This window comes from Paramormyrops kingsleyae, unplaced genomic scaffold (genome assembly GCF_048594095.1).
Source record: "Paramormyrops kingsleyae isolate MSU_618 unplaced genomic scaffold, PKINGS_0.4 ups127, whole genome shotgun sequence".
Classification (NCBI taxonomy): domain Eukaryota; kingdom Metazoa; phylum Chordata; class Actinopteri; order Osteoglossiformes; family Mormyridae; genus Paramormyrops; species Paramormyrops kingsleyae.
Window position 1 is genome coordinate 57273 of NW_027326065.1, and position 16069 is coordinate 73341.

Below are 16069 nucleotides of genomic sequence, written 5' to 3' on the forward strand. Positions count from 1 at the left end.
CTAATGGGAACTAGCACTGGCTTGCATAAATTTGCATTATGAATCTGTTCCATTCAGCCATTCTATTCAGCCATTCATTCAAGTAGGAGGTTGGAAATTTTCAAATTCCGAATTACTGGGCATGCACGTGATACTGAATGAATAATACACAGAGCATGCCCTTTTTTCCTTCAGATAATCCATGTATATCGATGCAGTTCACCAGTATCTCTTGGATGGTGGTGATGCAACCAGCTCGATTTAGTTATGTGGGGAGCAGTGGCGGAGCCAGAGGGGTGTCCGGGGTGGCACTGGACACCCCTGACATCCGATTGGCCACCCCGGGTGCCACCCCAAAAATGTATTTGCTGCTGGCAGTTCCTGATGCTGATTGACATCTCATTTGTCTAAAGAAGTTTTTGAATTTTGCCGGCAATGCTGCTCAAGCTATTTTCAAATCAAAAGACGAGCTGAAGACAAGAGCATGTTTTCAAGGTAAGACGAATAATAAAACATCATATTTGAAATACGTTTTATAGTTTATTATAAGGTTTGTTTGCCGAGTAACGTTTATTATCCGCTGTGTAAGTTAACGAGGCGCCGACGACATCAGTTAACTTAATGAGATTAAAGAGATCAATTCGCACTTTCGCTATACTTCATCTGTGCTAGTATTACATGCACATACCATGTATGTAAGTTTGTCAGGGATCCGGGCAGCTCGGGTGCGAGAACGTGGCATAGTGCAGGCACAAAAAGGGCGGACGACCCACTTGCAGCTCAGAGACAGTTGGGGATTTATTTAAACAAAAACAGAAAAACACTAGAAACGACTAACCAAAAACAAAGGACCACGAGGGGTCAAAACTAAAGGGGATAATTAAAGAATATTACAAAACAAAAACTAGGAAGGAAAACAGGATGCAGATCTAACCAAAACTAACCAAGACAAGCAACAATACACTCATAGACACCGGAACACATCATAGACAATGAACCACTGGGGAACTGAACAGAAGCAGGAACTAAAATACTAAAGGGGTAACGAGCCTAACACAGGACAGGTGAGACTAATTAACAAAGACCAGGGAAACAGGGCACAGGTGAAACTAATAAACTCAAAGGAACTAAAAAACAGGGAAACTAAGAACTAACCAAGGAAACATAAACCAACACTATGGAACTAAACAGGTAAAGACACAAGCAGGGGCACAAGGAACAAAACCAAAACCAACTACAAAATCAGACACAAGGACTAACGAAACTCAAATGAAACACTAGGGAGCAAAATACAAAAACAGAGGAGGTGGGATTTGAACACAGGACAGAAGGGTACACAGACAACCACATGCTCAACACATTGAGCCACATGACCAGACAGGCAGTAGGCGAGAACAAAGACTAACAAAGAATGGGATGACCACAAACACCTGCTGGTCAAACGGGGAAGGGACACGGAAGGACCACAGCAGGGGCTGACCCTGACAAAGTTATTATATTTAATTTACGATGCTCAGATATTTTGCTAATATGGGGAAGTAATGTTAGGCTAGCTGTTTGTGAGTTAAATTTAGTTGAAATGGAATAGCCAGCTCATATACTTTCTTCAGAATAATGTTATTTAGATCGGTTGCTGATTTTAATGTGCAGTTATGATAATTGATATTTTTAATTAGGATAAATATGTTTCTAACTGGATCAGATGTAACCAGACTGTAATATTTTTGCACAGGGTCAATTAAACATGAAAAGGAAGGGCGAAATATCAGACTTCTTTATAAAGAAGCACAAACAGGCAGATCAGGTTCAAACAGACCCTACCCTTTGCACTGGATCCCACAGCAGCTCCATACCTGAGACTAGTTAGAGTCAGTGTGGTCAGACTTCAGATCCACCAGCAGGTCAGAGCATCTACTGTACCAAGCAATCACATGTTTCAAACAATGTTAGAATTTAAACTGAGCTTCAGGAAAGTTCAACTAAAAAAATAAAATCCTGTCATTACTTATTAACTCACAACAAAGTGAGTAGATGATGAGTAAATTATTATATTTTCATATTTTGAATTATATGTTGGTAATGAAATAGATTTGGGTTTTCTAAACACTTTCATTGTGTTTGTGTGTGTGTGCATCTTTGTGACATATCAGGATACAAATTTGTATAATGGTATGAGCATGACAGGTATTTCAGGAGAAGGTCATTGCCCATGCCCCCATTTTTCAAAAGGCTTATAAATATTTTTAAATGTTCCCTGTGAGGGTTGAATTAGGGCAATAGAAAATAGTTTGTAGAGTATATAAACAATGGAAACCTATTGAATGTCCTCACAATTCACAAAAACGTGTGTGTGTGTGTTTTCACTATTCTATGAGAACTAATGGATTGTGTTGTAAATAGATGTATCAAGGTGTCACGTTCGGGCTCGGGCGAGCCGGGAAGCAGGCGACAGCAGCCAGGAAGTCAGGTAACGGGGTTTAATTGGCGAAAGACAAGACATCCACGGACAATACAATGAATACAATGAATCTGGCATACATGGGGAGACGCAGACTCATATACACAGAACAAGGCAAAAGAAACAGGAAACAGCTGGGCACAATCGGGGAAGCACACGTGGATAATGAGGGGGCGTGGCACACACTAGGAGCGGACGGAGCGGGGCGTGACATAACCCCCCCCCAAAGGCGCGCACACCGGGCGCGCCCGAGAGGAGGCGACGGACAAGACAGGACCGGGGAACAGGACCTGGAAAACAAAAGCAGAACACCATCAACGAGACACAGGAAACAGGACCGAAACACAAAACAAGAACAAGGACCAAAAGAAAGACAGGACCTGACAGAGGACGGGGAACGCAGACAGACAGACCAAGAAGGGAGACACAGAAGGGGAGACCGGCGGAACAAAAGGGCCAGGAGTGAACGGAGGAGGAACAAAGGGACGAGGAGCAGAGACAGGCGGGACAAAGGGAAAGGTAGGAGGAAAAGGGGAGCCCGAGGGAGCCCAGGCGGGCGACGGGCAGCGGCCGGAGGGGCTGCAGGGGAGAGGGAGGAGGGAGCAGGAGGGGACCACCCAGGGCCCAAGGGAACGGGACGAGGGAGTGACGGAGGGGACACGGAGGGAACAGGAGGGAACACCAGTGCAGGCAGGCAGGAGGGGGAAGCCGCGGCAGGCGGAGGCGCAGCCGAAGCCGGGGAAGGCGCCGTCCGATGCTCAGCCGGAGCAGGGGGGCCCGGAGGCGGCCGACACGGACCCGGAGGCGGGACCGAGGACCGGCACCGAGGATCCAGGGGGGGACCCGGCGGAGACCGCCGACCCCGAGCCGGAGGACCCGCAGGCAGCCACCGAGCCACAGCCAGGGGCCGAACGGGCGAGCCAGGGGGCAGGGCGGGCGGGACCCGGGCCCGACGCCTATGTCCCCATCCCTTGCGGGACACCGAAAGGCGGGGTCCTGGGGTGTGTTGGCCTTGCCGGGGTAAGGGCGAGGGAGTCAGGAGGGAGGACAGAGCCGGGCGGACAAGTGTCAGGGCCTCTAGGGAGGCAACAGGCGGGGCAGCCGGAGCCTTGGGCGTGGCCGCAGGCGGGGCAGCCGGAGCCTTGGGCGTGGCAGCCAGAGCCGCGGGCGTGGCCGCAGGCGGGGAAGCCAGAGCCGCGGGCGTGGCAGCCAGAGCCGCGGGCGTGGCCGCAGGCGGGGAAGCCAGAGCCGCGGGCAGGACGGGAGAGGCGGCCTCAGGCAGGGCCGCGGGCAGGACGGGAGAGGCGGCCTCAGGCAGGGCCGCGGGCAGGACGGGAGAGACGGGCTGTTCAGGTGCCGGCAGGACAGGCGAGATGGGCAGTTCAGGCGGGTTAGAAAAAAATCCACCTTTTAGCGAAGGAGCTTCATCTCACACTGAAAAAATGAGAAAAATCCAACCTTTCATTGAAATAAATTTATTCAAAGAAAAACAAATCCTTCATCAAGAAATAATTATTTTCAACAAAAACACATGTGCCACGATTATTGGCACCCCTGCTTTTAATACTTTGTACAACCTCCCTTTGCCAGTATAACAGCACTGAGTCTTCTCCTATGACATTTTATAAGGTTGGAGAATACAGAGCAGGGCATCTGAGACCATTCCTCTTTACAGAATCTCTCCAGATCACCCAGGGTCCTAGGCCCTCTCTTGTGCACTCTCCTCTTCAGCTCAGCCCACAGGTTTTCAGTGGGGTGCAGGTCAGGGGACTGAGATGGCCATTGCAGAAGCATGATTCTGTGGTCAGCTAACCATTTTTATGTTGATTTGGACATGTGCTTAGGATCACTGTCCTGCTGGAAGATCCAGTGAAGGCCCAGTTTTAGTTTCCTGGCAGAGGCAGCCAAATGTTGATATAAAATGTCCTGGTATCTCATGGAGTCCATAGTGCCATGTACCCTAACGAGGTTTCCAGGGTTTTTGGAGGAAAAACAGCTCACAACATCACAGAACCTCTACCATATTTTACAGTTGGGATGAGGTTCATTTCATTATAGCCATCCTTCTTTTTACGCCAAACCCACCTTGAATGTTTATTGACAAAAAGTTCCATTTTTGTTTCATCAGACCATTGAATTTGATTCCAGTCAAAGTTGTAGTAATGTTTTGCAAACTCCTGGCACTGACATTTTAAGTAACTGACAGAAAAGGCTTCTTTCTCTCATACCTTTCAAAAAATCTGTTAGCATAAGGGGGCGTCTGATGGTTTTTTTGGAGATGTGGTAACCCCCTTGTCTTGTAATTGACCAACAGTCATCCTTAGGGATTTTTTTGCCTCTCTTACGATCCTCCTCACTGTATGTGGGGGCAAAATAAACTTGGGTTCTCTTTCAGGCAGATTTCTAACAGTTCCAGTTGGTGTCCACTTTTTAATTATTGCCCTAACAGTAAAAATGGGCATTTTAAGGCGAGTAGCTATTTTTTAATACCCATTCCCTGACTTATGAAGGCCAGCACACTTCTCCCTCATTTGGTCTGTGTGTTCTCTTATCTTTCCCATGTTGATGGATGACTAAGGGAATTTGGCCTCTATGTCTCCTCATGTTTGTACAGCTTGAAGGTTCCTATTCACTCTAATCAACTCAAAGATGTACAATTTACAGGGGAAACATGCTTCAGTTACATTGTGTTCACTATAATTTTCAGGGGTGCCAATAATTGTGGCACATGTGTTTTTGGTAAAAATAAGTATTCTTAATGAAGGATTTGTTCTTTCTTCGAATAAATTTATCTCAATGAAAGGTTGGATTTTTCTCATTTTTTTCAGTGTGAGATGAAGCTGGTTCGCTAAAAGGTGGATTTTTTTCAAACCCATTTTACAAATCTTTACAAGGGGTGCTAATAATTGTGGAGGGCACTGTACATTCAACAGAACCAACAGGGACACACAAACATGATCAGTAGCCATAAGCAAGTAATTCATGATTCTTACTAGTGCATAAATCATGCAGTTATAGGTCAGGAGCTTCAGTTAATATTCACATTAAACCCCAGCATGGAATGAGTATTTCAGAAACTGCTGATTTACTGGGATTTTCAAGCACAACCATCTCTAGGGTTTACAGAGAATGGGCCAAAGAAGAAAAAACATCCAGTGAGTGGCAGTTCTCTGAGCAAAAATGCCATGTTGATAGCAAGGGACAGAGAAGAATGGCCAAACTGGTTCAAGCTGAGAGAAAGGCAAATGTAACTCAAATAACCACTCGTTACAATAAAGGTATGCAGAAGAGCATCTCTGAACACACAACATGTCGAACCTTAAGTAGCAGAAGGTCACATTGGGTGCCGCTCCTGTCAGCTAAGAACAGGAAACTGAGGCTATGGTGGCCACGGGATCACCAAAATTGGACAATGGAAGATAGCAAAAATGTTGCTGGTCATGAGTCTTAATTTATGCTCAGACTTACAGATGATGCGGTCAGAATTTGCCATAAAGAACATGAAAGCATGGATCCATCATGCCCTCTATCAACAATTCAGGCTGCTGGTGGTGCTGTAATGGTGTGTGGGACATACTTGTGGTACATTTTGGGCCCCTTAGTATCAACTGAGCATTGTTTAAATGCCACCTGAGTATTGTTTAAATGTCACAGCCTACCTGAGAATTGTTGCTGACTATGTCCATCCCTTTATGACCACAGTGTACCCAGCTTCTAATGGCTACTTCCAGCAGGATAATGAGCCATGTCACAAAGCGCATATCAGATTAGTTTCTTGAACATGGCAATGAGCATGCCACAACATACAGTATTAAGGCAGTTTTGAAGGCAAAAAGGAGTCCGAGTACTAGCAAGGTGTACCTAATAAAGTGAAATGGCCAATGTGTATATATCACGACTGTAAATTGATTTTAAAAAGTAGTTAATTGCATAGTTTTTTGTGATTAATTGCAATTAACATTAAACCGACTAGCTGTTGTTAGTCTGACCCGCGTTGGTGTTGGCAACTTTCATGTCTAAAGGAGCTGTCGTCTCATTTGGTAAAATTTGGTAAAAAAAAAAAAACAAAACACTGGAGTCTGTAGTGGGTTATAAGGTTGTCAAAAAAATCGATGCAGAGGTACAGTACAGAGGTTGTCGATGGTGCAGTGGGACAGCAGTGGCAAAGACCACCACAAATTTGAAAAAAAAATCCACCAAATTTAAATGTGGCAGGAACCAGAACAAAGACCGTGGTGAAACTTCCCTTCACTTCCCCCAGAGCACCTGGCAGCATGGCACAATGGCTGGTCACAGATGAAGACTGCAGTCCACCAGGCACTGGCACTGCAAAGGGAGGCACTCCAGGTTCTCCTCATCCTTACCCAGGAAGAGCATTGGGACTACACTGCTCTCCTCATTGCATTGGAGCATTGTTTCTACCAGAGGCCAGTGGAAGAGTCTATGAGGGAGAAGCTGGCGAGTCAGCAGAAATGGGAGAGCGAGACTCAGAGAGCATTTGCTGCCAATCTCTGCAGCTATGCATAGTGAAGTCACCCAAGTTTTCCCCATGCCATTGCAGGAATAGCTGGCGCTCCATGCTTTTATCAGGCAATAACACTATTGTGGCTCCACCAATAACTTCAGTTGCAAGCATCAGTCAGGGGCTAGTTTCAGGTGGGGAGGTGGCTGGAATGGAGGGAAGTCTCAAGCCCTCTACTTCCATTGGGAAGCCATCAAGGAGCATGTGTGCCTATGACAAGTGTGAAAACTGTGTCTTCTCAACACAAAAAATGCTGAGACCTCTTGCAAACAGAGATAGCCCTTACCCAATGGTCTCTGGAAGACAGTGCCAAAGTGAAAGATAACAAGCACTCTTGGAACAGGTCAGCAATCACTGTGAAGAAAAATGTGATGATAACATAGCATGCATTTGCATGTGAATTCCATAATGGGCTGCTCAAATGTGGGTGGCACATCATTAATATCCGTTGGCAGCACAGGGCTTAGAGACAGCTGAGAGAAAACCTGAGGAACAACGAGTGTCTACTACATGTACCCCTGGGACCTGCTGGTTTGCACAGCTAATAGGGCGAAGAGTACACTGAGTGGATGGACAGAGCAGACACTGTGCCCACAGACTGGCAGGCCTGCTTGGATGGGATTAGAGCTGGGTGGTATGCCTGTGCTTCAGCCATCCATGTATGTTTCAAGTTAAAGCTCTAGGGTTTGGGCACCTCCACATGTTGTCATGGGCACAGTGCCTTCTCTGTGTGTCTCCCTGTGTATCTCTGGTTTCCCCCCACAGTCCACAAACATGCTAAGGTTAACTGGTGTTGCCAAATTCCTCATAGGCATGAATGGTGTGAATGGCCTATAATGGATTGGCGTCCCATTCTAGGTTATTTATCAATCCCCCAGATCCTAAATCCGGTCCCAAGGCAATAAGTATGAATTAATGTGAGTGTGATGTCCATCTTAAGTGTGGTCAGTCGGTCTGCATATAGATGCAACAAGTTGTTTCAATTAATTTGCACAAGAGTATACTCTTGTAAGCATTCTCAAGAAATGTAATCAGCCCATTTTGTAGGGTCACACCAGCAAGCAACATACAGTACATTCTGGACTGCTGTACACTGCAGCTGAACAATCAACACTGACTTTCTGTTCCATCTCACCTTCTAGGCGAAACAAACCCCCGGCTATCTGGGCCCACCTTAGACCTATGTTAGACAAGGTGATGGAGAAACACCCTCTGATCAATCACTTCCATGTCTTCAGTGACAGTCCAGCTACTTGATACAAACAGAAGGACATCTTTTACCTATTCTCAAAAGAGCCTTTCAGGAAAGGCTTCAAAGACAGCAGCTGGAACTGAAGCAAGCCATGGAAAAGGGATCCAGAGGGTGTTGGGGGTAAGCTTAAAAGATCAGCTGACAAAATTGTCTGCGATGATGGGGATACTCTCAATGCAGCAGCCATGTTCCACCAGTTGAGGAGCATGTGAACTTTGATGGAACTTTTTCTTGTGGGAAAATGAATAAAATAATGAATGCGCCTCCACTTGTGCCTATCAAAGCAACAGTGAAAATCCACCAAAATCTTCAGGAACAATTAAATACCAGGACATCACATGCCTTTGCCAGACAGACAAAGGTGAACTTCATTGTGCATGCTGTAGGCTGAAGGAGGTGAGTCCGGGGAAAGAGACAAGCCCGCATTCCACAGAAGAACCATCATATCCAGAGGTCATCATAAAAGGCAATATTGGCCAGTAATAATGGTGCATTGTTGACATTGTTCTACTGGCCAAGTCCATGAGAGGACATTAGCTGCAACAGGGATGACCAGATTGGCCTGATGAAAGAGTCATAAGCTTTAAATAAGAGGTCCATCCAGCTAGAGAAGACACCTGGGTTACTGGTTTGTTACATAGTTTACTGTTGCTGAAGCATCTGTGAGATCAGAGACTGAAAAAATGTTCCTAAAATTTTCTTTGTGTGTTCAGTACATTTGATGGTAGGATGGGGGGTGCTAATAAGTTGTCTTACAAATTCTATTGAAATTCCTTTTTACTCTAAAAAAAATCAGTTGAAATTACTTTGTGTCTTAAAATAGAATGCTTTTTAGGCTTATAATGCCTATTTATTAATACTTAAATTACTTTCTTCCTTGCTTTATGGGTCATCAGTCCTGCTTCTAGGAGCCTGTTATGAATTGTCCTAGCAGTGCACTTCACACCTGCACTTAATGTTTCCCATTCCTTTTGAAGGTCACTTGATGTCATCCTCCAATTCATGAGAAAATTTTAGATAAGTTAATGGTCATCTCTGGCATTAGAATGTCGCTTTCGCCCTTTAACTGGCTGATTTTTGGTCATTGCCAGTGTCTCCTGTTTTACGTTGCTTGTGTACTGCTGTCTTAGAAACTTTGAGTCTGGAAACAACTTACTTTGCAGTGTAGTCTTCTGCCAGCAGAACCAGGATAAAAAAATGCAGATTTAAAAAATACATATTTTTTTTTTTCCAGAACTGTACATCAACACTTATGGCCCTATTAGATTATTTTGTTTTCGCTTACAACATGAACACATCCACGGTTTTCAGCATCTGATGAACAGTGTAATTATAAAATATCAAATGTAGTGTTAGAATCGCTCAGCAGTGTAAGAGCGTACCCTACTGGAGTCTATAAGTAATCTATGTACAATGCTGCCATCTGACGGCGTAAAAGAGAAAAGCTTTAGTACATACTGTACTTGTGTGTAATGTCACAGGCATGTTTTTTGAAGCACATACCGTGCTAAGAAGTAACGTGTTGACGCAGAATAAAATTGCGTGTCTACATCGTTTTTTTTTAACTGCATATTTTAATGCCGCCTAAACGCGGGTATTTTTAATACAGGGAGAAAATACCGTATTGATACGTGTTTTGTCTCACGTTTTCTGCCCCAACTGTCTTTCATGTTGGCCTTAAGTGTGCTGAGTGGGACAAAGCCCGTGTAATGACTGTTCATAAAGTTAAATATATAAATAGAATATGTATTCGTGCGTAATAAGTGGATAGAATTAGGACAAAGAACACAGTGCTCAGAAGGACTGTACTCTAGTCATCACTCTTCCCACTGGGTCCAAACTACAAATGCAATCGCCCGCACTCCATTCCCCGATTTGTGCCCCGAGGGCACAAATACCTTACAATACAAACGGACATGCTCACTAAACACAGTGGAATAAATATATTACAAGAAACACAAATAAATATTTTAACTCAGTTGTATTAAAAATAAATAGACATCTGATAGTTAAATACGCAAAGGGAGGAAAATGAATAAAGGATTCCGATCAAATCTTTTATAGTCGACCTAACGCAAAAGAATCAATTTACTGTTCAAAAATAGTTTTTCATCATTACCAACAAAAGCAGTTTTAAAAAAAAAATTCTTTAAAATAGCCTCGATATTCAGCTATTTTTTGAACAGCCATATGGCTGACGTAGATATTACTGGGGTCTGATTGGGTGATTCCAACTAACTACAGTACTTGGTGACCAACCAGCTTGTAACCAGGAACACGTGGTACGAAGTGAACCGTGGCCTGTACTATGAAGCGGGATTACTGGCTTATCGGGGTAATTTGTCAGAATTAAGGAACCACAGTTTAAATGGACTTCATATTGCTTCACTTAAATTTTGCCCAGACTACCTTAAATCCAACAACTTACCAGCCAGTAACCCCGCTTCATAGTACAGCCCCCTGGACTCCCTTGTAACAGGAGGTATTAACCGAAAAGTTGGGGGTTCGAGTCCACACAGGGACGGAAACTTTTGCAAGTATTTTAAATGCAACAAAACCTGCTTACATTTAGTTCCTACTTGCAAAATAATAACAAAAGATCTTCCCGTATACGCTGGTATTGATCCATCAATTCAGGCAATCAGACTAGGTTACACAATGGGTGGATTATATTGTACTATAAGATTTCTACAAATTAGCTTTTCCTGTATCAAAATGCCACTGAAACTGAACGCATTAGTACGCTAATGATTGTATCATTGTGTGAGGTTATTTGAAAGTCCAATGGATATCCCCCACAAAAAAGTCAACTGTTTTCTGGGCTTACTTGCTTTATGGCAAAGTGATTTATATTGTTTCCATGCAGGTCATTTATAAACATAATTATCACAGGAGCAGTCATTAGCTGCGTTAAAATAATTTTTTTGTTAATTTGGTGTTGATTTGAAAGCATTAAGTGCTAAAACCAGGTGCGTGTTAAAATCCATTTGTGCATGTTCCTCGCGCCCCCTAATTCTGAAGTACATTTTAACGGGACAGGTCTGACTCCAAATTTAGGGCTTTGACAAGGAATGTGAAACAAATTACATAGTCATTATGCTTTTTGCATATCTTTTAATAAAGTATCCATATCTGTACATTTGTATAGTATAGTATGGAGTCTAATAATAATACACTTAAAGTATTAAGCACTTAAAAACCCTTGTATTAGAAATATTGGATTATTTATCCAGTTTAGCAACGTTTATTTTGATCTGTGAAGTACTGTATATAGCCAGCAGTAACTTTTCATCCACTTTCAGACGAACCTGAAGTTAGCTGCCTATTCAGCAGCTTTTTCGTAGTATCTTTAAATGGGGGATTTTCTTTCAACACAGAAGGCCATTGTTGTGGTGGTGGTTCAGCAGACATTAACACACACACGCAGTTAGGAACAGAGGATCCATTTTTTCTTTACTGAACTTCTCTCCCTGTACCAGCATACCGTAATCACTAGCGCCCTCTAGTGCTTCTAGTCAATGCATATACAGAACAAGATGCAACAGTATGTGGACACAACATCTTCCCCTTTTGAACAAGAATTGCCTTTCGTAACTTATGTAACCTAACTTCATCATTCTGATGTATGTCACCTAATAACACCTTTTTAACATTTCACATCACTCAGTAACATTCACTTCCCCATGACAAAGTCGTGGGTCCAGCGAGGCGGGTTCCTCATACTGGCAGGTCTGGACCTACTATCAGACTCAGAGTCAGATGCTGGATCAGTTTCTGTTTTACGACAGTCCATTGTTGTATCAGAATCAGCACCTGTGTTCAACTCTGACAGCGCCGATAAGTGTGAGGCGTTCCAGGTCCTACCTGGTAAGTAAGTGTTTGGTCCTTTCTTTGTCACGACAGTCCTTGGTTTAGAAAACTTCAGTTCTCCTTTCTTTTCTTTCCATGGCTACCTAACCCATACCTTGTTACCAGGCTGAAAGTTGGACGATTTGCTGTGTCTGCGGGCATCAGTGTATTCTTTCATTTTCAGTTGTTTATACTTCACTCTTTCACGCATGGCATATCTCTCTGTTTGGGGAACAGGCATATCCATTACCTGTAACTTCGTTCTCATTGTTCGATAAAATACTTGCAAAAGTTTCCGTCCCTGTGTGGACTTGAACCCCCAACTTTTCGGTTAATACCCCCTGTTACAGTCCAGGGGCCTGTACTACGAAGCGGGGTTACTGGCTGGTAAGTTGTCGGATTTAAGGTAGTCTGGGCAAAATGTAAGTGAACCAATATGAAGTCCATTTAAACTGTGGTTCCTTAATTCTCAAATATTACCCCGATAAGCCAGTAACCCCGCTTCAGAGAGCTTCAGAAGAGCTCTCATAGGTTCAACAACAGTCGTGTAATTGGGCACAAACTTGCTATACCATGCACTCAGGCCAAGAAATGAGCGCAGGGTTGCAGGATCAGTAGGACATGCAGGATAGCAGTGACATGAGAAACATGAGAAACTTCTGGCAGCAGACCTTCTGGACCGATCTTTTGACCAAGGAAGCTCTGGTAGTTTGACGGAGTTGACATTTGTCAACTTTGAGTTTCAGTCCTGCTTTGTTGATTCTGTGCAACAAAGCAAAGAGGTTGGCCTCATGTTCAGCTTCTGAAGTTCCATGTATGATGACATCATCAAGATAGGCAGTCAATTAGGCAGTATGGTATTGCATTGGAGTTCACAGGTTGGCCAGTGACTCCTACAGATGCACTGACTTAGTTGTACACAGAGTGTGCATGTGGTCTGAAGAAGGAAATAATATTATATAAATAACTAAAACAATAATAAAATGGAGATATGTTCAGCTAAATAACAAAAATCAGATCTCTAATCAGCAATCACATAACAGTACCGCCATTGACCGGTTAACCTTAAGAACATAAGAACATAAGAACTATACAAACGAGAGGAGGCCATTCGGCCCATCGAGCTCGCTCGGGGAGAACTTAACTAATAGCTCAGAGTTGTTCAAATCTTATCTAGCTCTGATTTAAAGGAACCCAAGGATTCAGCTTGCACTACGTTATCAGGAAGACTATTCCATACTCTGACTACACGCTGTGTAAAGAAGTGCTTCCTTAAATCCAGTTTGAAATGTTCTCCCGCTAATTTCCACCTATGGCCACGAGTTCTTGTATTGGAACTAATGCTGAAGTAACTATTCGGTTGAACAGCATCCAAACCTGTTAGAATCTTATAGACCTGGATCATGTCCCCCCTCAGTCTCCTTTGCTTGAGGCTGAACAGATTTAGCTCAAATAACCTTTCCTCATATGACATTCCTCTAAGACCAGGAATCATTCTTGTGGCCCTACGCTGCACCTTTTCTAAGGCCGCTATGTCCTTTTTAAGATATGGTGACCAAACCTGTACACAATATTCTAGGTGAGGTCTCACCAAGGAATTGTATAATCTTAGCATTACCTCCCTTGACTTAAACTCCACACACCTGGAGATATACCCCAACATCCTATTGGCCTTTTTTATTGCTTCCCTGCACTTGGCGAGAATGAGACATGGAAGCATCAACATACACACCAAGGTCTTTCTCATAATCAGCTACCTTTATTTCAGTAGGTCCCATAAAATACCTGTACTTTATATTTCTGCTCCCTACATGGAGTACCTTACATTTGTCTATGTTAAATTTCATCTGCCAGGTGTCAGCCCAGTCACTAATTAAATTAAGATCCCGCTGTAGCTGCTGAGCCGCTAGTTCAGTATCTGCTACACCACCCACCTTGGTGTCATCTGCAAATTTCACCAGTTTACTGTATATATTGGTGTCTATATCATTTATGTAAATTAGGAACAAAAGTGGTCCTAAAATTGAACCCTGCGGTACCCCACTATGAACGCAGGCCCACTGTGACATTGAGCCTCTTATAACTACTCGCTGCTTCCTATCCGTTAACCAGTTATCAATCCAGGTCGCTACAGTTCCTAAAATACCTGTCGCTTTGAGTTTAAGTGAGAGCCTCTTGTGGGGAACAACATCAAAAGCCTTTTGGAAATCTAAGTAGATGACATCATAGGCCTTCTTATCATCAACTTCCTGAGTAGCTTCCTCAAAAAACGCCAACAGATTTGTTAAACAGGATCTACCTCTCCTAAATCCATGCTGGCTATCCCTCAAAATGTTATTTGAGTCCAGGTAATCGACCATTTTCTCTTTGATTATAGCCTCCATAACTTTACCAGTTATACAAGTTAGACTGATTGGCCTATAGTTTGACAAATTACTTCTATCCCCTTTTTTGAAAATGGGCGTTATGTTGGCATGCTTCCAATCAGAAGGTACCACACCTTCAGATAAAGATTTTTGAAACAGTAATGTTAAGGGTCGGCAAATAATATCCCTCATCTCTTTTAACACTATAGGTAAGATGCCATCAGGGCCCTGTGATTTATTTATTTTGAGCTTAGCTAGGCTTTGCAAAACATCAGCTTCAGTTATATATATATTAGTTATAGACGATGATGGATTAGTAATAAGAACTGGTAAGTTACTAGTGTCCTCAACAGTGAATACCCGTGCAAAACTATCATTGAACTCATTTACTATGTCAATGTCGTTTTCAATTATAAGACCCTTACTATCCTGCAGATTAGTAATTTCAGCTTTTAGAGCTCTTTTAGAGTTTTAGAGTGAATAACCATAATATTACTGCCTTCGTTTAATGTATTATCCCGTCTCTCTTAAACATTTCGCAGTTAACGAGAACTAATAAACAAATTTAACATACAGAATATACACTCACCTAAAGGATTATTAGGAACATCATACTAATACGGTGTTTGACCTCCTTTCGCCTTCAGAACTGCCTTAATTCTACGTGGCATTGATTCAACAAGGTGCTGAAAGCATTCTTTAGAAATGTTGGCCCATATTGATAGGATAGCATCTTGCAGTTGATGGAGATTTGTGAGATGCACATCCAGGGCACGAAGCTCCCGTTCCACCACATCACAAAGATGCTCTATTGGGTTGAGATCTGGTGACTGTGGGGGCCATTGTAGTACAGTGAACTCATTGTCATGTTCAAGAAACCAATTTGAAATGGTTCGAGCTTTGTGACATGGTGCATTATCCTGCTGGAAGTAGCCGTCAGAGGATGGGTACATGCTGGTCATAAAGGGATGGACATGGTCAGAAACAATGCTCAGGTAGGCCGTGTCATTTAAACGATGCCCAATTGGCACTAAGGGGCCTAAAGTGTGCCAAGAAAACATCCCCCACACCATTACACCACCACCAGCCTGTACAGTGGTAACAAGGCATGATGGATCCATGTTCTCATTCTGTTTAAGCCAAATTCTGACTCTGATTCTGAATATCTCAACAGAAATCGAGACTCATCAGACCAGGCAACATTTTTCCAGTCTTCAACTGTCCAATTTTGGTGAGCTTGTGCAAATTGTAGCCTCTTTTTCCTATTTGTAGTGGAGATAAGTGGTACCCGGTGGGGTCTTCTGCTGTTGTAGCCCATCCGCCTCAAGGTTGTGCGTGTTGTGGCTTCAGAAATGCTTTGCTGCATACCTCGGTTGTAATGAGTGGTTATTTCAGCCAAAGTTGCTCTTCTATCAGCTTGAATCAGCCGGACCATTCTCCTCTGACCTCTAGCATCAACAAGGCATTTTCGCCCACAGGACTGCCGCATACTGGATGTTTTTCCCTTTGCACACCATTCTTTGTAAACCCTAGAAATGGTTGTGCGTGAAAATTCCAGTAACTGAGCAGATTGTGAAATACTCAGACCGGCCCGTCTGGCACCAATAACCATGCCACGCTCAAAATTGCTTAAATCACCTTTC

At 43.3% G+C, this 16069-nt stretch overlaps 1 long non-coding RNA gene across 2 annotated transcripts in view; it reads left to right on the plus strand.

Annotated features, from left to right (window-relative positions):
• LOC140587016 (uncharacterized) overlaps positions 1 to 8670 on the plus strand; it is an 11140-nt gene extending 2470 nt beyond the window's left edge. Inside the window, exons 2-5 of one of the 2 annotated variants that reach the window (XR_011988781.1) lie at positions 393 to 474; positions 2380 to 2956; positions 6699 to 7302; positions 8102 to 8670. This is a non-coding gene — a long non-coding RNA (uncharacterized lncRNA). Of the gene's footprint in view, positions 1 to 392; positions 475 to 504; positions 2957 to 6698; positions 7303 to 8101 lie in introns of those variants that run through there. The other variant, XR_011988780.1, reaches the window with a different exon arrangement.
• The last annotated feature ends 7399 nt before the right edge of the window (positions 8671 to 16069 follow it).